The sequence below is a fragment of the Labrus mixtus genome, chromosome 3, assembly GCF_963584025.1.
Source record: "Labrus mixtus chromosome 3, fLabMix1.1, whole genome shotgun sequence".
Lineage (NCBI taxonomy): Eukaryota > Metazoa > Chordata > Actinopteri > Labriformes > Labridae > Labrus > Labrus mixtus.
This window is the reverse complement of record NC_083614.1, coordinates 16,037,987-16,043,518: the sequence shown is the minus strand read 5'-3', so window position 1 is coordinate 16,043,518 and position 5,532 is coordinate 16,037,987.

Below are 5,532 nucleotides of genomic sequence, written 5' to 3'. Positions count from 1 at the left end.
GTTTGTTTTCTCAGCATATTAACTTTTTAGATGCTGTAGCAAGAGGGTTGATTCTGCCACCTGCTGGCCATGTTTTGAATAGAAACTTTATGATTCTGCTTTTGCATTACGATGCCTGTAAAATAACACCTCTCATATAATATGATGCACGATAGCGTACGTTATGCTGCTCCATTTAAATTATAAAATAGATAATAGAGTATGTTTTACATTTGCATGAAAGGAAATTAGTTTCGGGTGAATGTTGAGCAGTAGCTCTGTCTCTCTCTCTCTCTTACCCACACACACACACACACACACACACACACACACAAACACACACAAACACTCTGATACCAACACATTTCTTTGGGATGAAGAGATGAAGAGAATATGATGTCCAGAGCAGGTTAGTACATTTGATTTGCAAAATAATTAACAAATTTCAATATTCTTCTGTATGCACAAACAAATACAGACACAACTCACTTTCTCAGCTCAGAAACTGCACATACTTCCATATAAATATTTACAAGAAAATAAAGGGCCCTTTCCAATTCATCATCTGGAAACTCCTATTTCTCCTAAACAGGAAATAAAGTATAAATGAGATTTACAAATAAAAGACAGAATGAACATGCAACTCGTGGACAAGTTGGTGCAGAATTATTGTATCAACTTTCTCCCTTCCCCAGGCTCCCAATCCCCCATACTGACTTAAAATCAACTCAGAGGAGATTTACCTTTGCCAAAGTAATAGACCCGTCACGCTGCACTTCAAGATAGCATTTATAATAGTTTGTTATTGCAATGTGATAATGATAGCATAAATGTGACTGAAACCTTTCGTACAAATCAGTACAAAACTCAATGAACTAACAAGAAAAGCCCAAGCTGACTGATTTTTCACATCCATGTCAAAGCTTGCAGAGGGTCTTCAGGTTCTCATTTGACCAACTGGTGTGACGCTTAGTTTATTTAATTTAAGATATGCTTAGATACAAGGTAAATGTCTACTGCACGTGATTTTATTCTGATTATTCAATCATTTGAAAGAGAGAAAACAGTCAATTTCATTACTAGCAGGACGAGAGATGAAACAGTCAGTGACTCAGCGTCACCCTTAAAGACTGCAGCCTAAATACTCCACATGTCACAGGATGAAGATCTGTGTGCTTAGTCCACAGGGCCTGTATGCAGCCTACCCAGCCTGCCAACAGAGACACACCGAAGAATAAACAGAATTTGTTTTCTCTGCTCTTATCTTCACTTAAATCTTCTGCGTGTGGCAGTATCAGCTAATGTTTGAGTCTTCATCCAGATCAACCTTTGACATTTAAGGGTCATGAATGCAACAACTCACTGGCGGCTTCAAAAACTGTGAAGTGTTCTAAAAGGCAATTAGTCTAAAGACTGTTGGTCTATTAGATTTATATAGCTTAATGTCACACGTCACATTTGACAAATAAAATGTCAAAGTCTGTACAACATGCAACATCCTTAATGAGACCCTATACTGTGGATAAGAGGGGAAAACATAGGGGCCACATTCGTAACACCTATCTATCTAAATGATGCATGCTTTTTTGGATTTTGGATAAAGCTGAAATAATTTTTCATAGTTGACAGAATTCAGTGTTAAACCAGGAAGCACCAAAGTTTTATTCACTGACAAAGGTCACATTTGAAACTATAGGAACCCCAATAACAAAGCAGTACACTAAACAGAGTGTCCTGCTACTTTCACATCACAGAGTCTTTCAGGTTAAATCATTGAACTCGTTTTTTTTTTTTTTTTTTAATCATTGAAGGAAGGTGTCTACCTGAGATTCATTTTTTATTTGGTTGTATTTAGTGTTAACACCAGGTCAGCTAAAGGGTTAATGAAATTGGGGGAATCCTGTAGTTAGAAAAAAGAGTCAGCTTGAATAAAACGAGGCCCTTTACAACCTCTCAAAGGGGGCCTTGAATTATAGTTTGGGAACATTCATGCATATATGTAGTGTAGATGATTAGCATAATATGATGAAGATATGAACAGATGGATGAGATCTTTAATGAAATGCTTTGCTTGTCTTAAGGAGTCTGTGTAATTCATGGGTACGTGTTTTGTTCAGTGTTCTTCTATTATTCTTTATGTAATAACAGTCATATCATTGTGCAAGTGGATGAAATGATTCAGAGATGCTGCTGACTGAGCAGGGAAGTGGCTGGTGACTAACACTGCTGTTGTAAGGCCGTGTCCTTTTGACAGACAAACATACTCACACATACGCACATATTCATGTATAGACATCATCCAAACACATGCACATGAATTTTAAAAGGAAGCAAAAAAAGGAGAAGGAAATGTAGAATAAAAACATTGTTTTTGAAACAGTCAGAGAGCCTCTGCCTCCTACTCCTCTTGTTTTTCTGTGGGTCAGTGATCCAGAGAAAGTGTCCATTGTCTCCTTCTGTTCTCTTCCTCTCACTGATAATGAGTAACTGTTCAATGTCAACAACAGCGCCCTGAGACCTCCACTCACTGACTGAATAAGTGTGTGTGTGTTTGTGAGAAAAGCACAAACACACTTATTCAGGGTTGTGCTATCTGTACAGAAAAGGGCCCGGCTGCACTAAAGCAGCTTTACTCACGGACAATAGAAAAACAAAGAGTGGGCCTTCTTGTAAACAAACTAATCTCCTGATTTGAGTTTGCTTCATGCAAATTCCCCAAAATGAACCCTGGAAAGGATTAAGCAGTCTTATTATTTAGTTTTGGATAATTTGTGTGTGTTGTGTTCCTATATCAACCAGCAGAGAGCAGTGTGGGGTTGAAAAAAATGGAAGAAGCTTTACTGGATTTCTGATGCCAATATGTTAGAGAAGAGACACCCTTTATGAGAACATGTTTGAACTTTAATATTCCGAGCCATTATTGCATAGTCTTTCAGTTCAAGAAAAAAGTCCAAACGTAGAGAAGAAAGCTGAAATATCGAGAGAAAAAAAGTTGAAATGTCAAGGAAAAAGTCAGAATATAGAGAATTAAGTTGAAAGACAATTTTGTGAAATGTCAACTTTATTCCCAAAATTGTATTTGAATTGTATTTTCTTTTTCTCTAAATGTCCACTTTTTTCTTGAAGTGCAAAATGGAAAAAAAAATCTTCTCCTGCATTTCTCATGCCTGGCCCTAATCCTGTTCTTTAGATCCTTCACTTGTGTTAAATGAGTTTGTTTTTAGGAGTATACATTTATTAACTTTATATTTTGTGATTCTGTGCTCAGATGTGCACAGTGTGTACAGAAGCAGTGTTTTTGTTTTTTTATTTTACAATCATCATCAACAACAGCATTGTGAACTTGCTCCTCCCAAAGTATATTTAGCATTCAAATGCTACATACACAATAATTCATCAGTAAAATTATCCAGTTATATTGCATATCAAAAAACACAGCACAGACAGAGGCTGAAAAAATGTTTGTACTCTTACTTGGCCTGGAACTGGACAGCTTGGAGACGGTGGCTGAGAGGAGGATAGGGTACAAAATCACAGCCATCCTGGACAACTCCTCTCACCCCCTCCATGATGAAAACTGAGCGCTTCAGGCACTTCTTTGTGCCTTCTGCCATCAGACTGTACAGCAGCAGTGGGTCCTACAGTCTGTCTTCATCATGAACATTCCCCACAGTGACTGTCACACTGCCGTAGCTTGGAGTCTGACACTCATGTTATATTACTTCTAGATGCTTGTTTTGATATTTATTGCTTACTTTTGTCACATTATTTCAACTCTGTCACTTTATCTGATAACTGTCACTTTAACTTAAACTTGCCACTTGATATGCCTCAATGTCCTGTATAGTTTTTAGTGTATAGTTAAGATCTTAATTGGTGCATCGTAAACTTAATACTTTCTAAGTAATAGTTGTAAATACATTGTATCTTTATTTTATTCCTATATATTCTTATTTTATTTGTTCTCATATGCATGCTTCTTATCCTTTACTTCTGATACACTAGAATTTCCCCACTTGGGATCAATAAACGATAATCTTATTTTATCTTATCTATAAAAGATTATGCGCTGAACCGAAAAACCTGTTTTCCTTTTTTAGTATAGCTACTTTAAAATAAATGAAAACTTCTTCTACCAGTTGCTGTTTTACTCTCAAGTATCAGCATGCAAGATTCAACTCAGTTATCGTTTATATTAAGTATTGTGTGCAACAGAGATTTCTTATTTTGTGTGCCACTGTGTGTGTGTGTGTGAGAGAGAGAGATAAATGAGATTAAGAGGGAGAGGTTTCCTTTCTGTTCCCCCTCAACAGACTTGACTGTCGAGAGTGTATATGAGTGTGCATGTACAGTATGTTGTCTGAGTTAGAGAGCGTTGGCTTCCAGCAGCTGAGTAAACTTTATATAGACTGTGTCAGAACACTCACACAGTTCAGAGGAGAAAAGGCAGGAAAGTGAAGGATTTTACTGAACAATGAAAACAAGTTACTCTGAGGGGTAATATATACCTGTTTAAAAAACAAGGGATAAGACAATGTTCCTGCTCTTTCTGTGCGGATTGCTCATATCGTACATGTCGGGCATAAGTCAAGAGAATTGGGCTAAAGTTAAGTGGAGGGAAGTGGAAAGCTAAAAAAACAGAGAAAGGAAACAGAGGAAAGAGGGGGAGAGGAAGGCAGAGAGTGGAGGCTGGTTCACTGGAAGTCCATCCACACGTCAAGAAGACATGCAGTGTGTTAACTCACTCTTCCTGCCTATGCTCCCATACATTCCCAGCAGTCACACACACAAACGCCCGAAAACACACACACTGCCACGCTCACGGTAATGCTTTCCTCCTCTTCAGACACTTCAGCTGTGCTTGATTTATCTGGTTTGATTACAGAGGCATTTTAATGTTTGATGTTTTTGAATACTTGGCCTCCAACCATGAGTCAGTGCTAAATATAAACATATTTTAGGTGGAGGCTCATTGCATTTTTCTGCGATAAAGGTTTCAGAGGAATTTTGTCTCGCTGAGTCAGACTGAAGGTCTGAATCATGGCCGCAGCACTACTCTGGAACCAGGAGAGGTAGACTGATGCTGCAACAGAGTTTATATTACTCATGGAAAGAGGACTCTCGTTAGATGATCCAGTAGTGGAAGATTTTTTATTATTTTTTTTATATAGGAATAAAAATGAAACATGATGTGATCAAAATACAATGCTTTTATATCCACGTGAAAATACAATTAATCACACATATGGAGTCAGGAAGTATAGTTGTTGATGTTGGGCTTTACAGTAATAGAGCACTCTGAAAAGCTTAGGGCTGATTTTTCTGAGAAGTAAACGTGTAACGTGAAGTGTAACTAGAAGCCCCGTACAAACAGAATTTGTTTGTAAGACACCAAAGCAAAAAGGGCAGAAATGTTTTTTATGATTTGTTTTTTTATCAGACGATTTCTTCTTTATGTAAACTTGATCTGAAAAGTAACTTATGACTATTTATTCTATTCTAGTTATCGAGTCAATGACGTAGAAGTACAATTTTCCCTCTGCAATGTAGTGC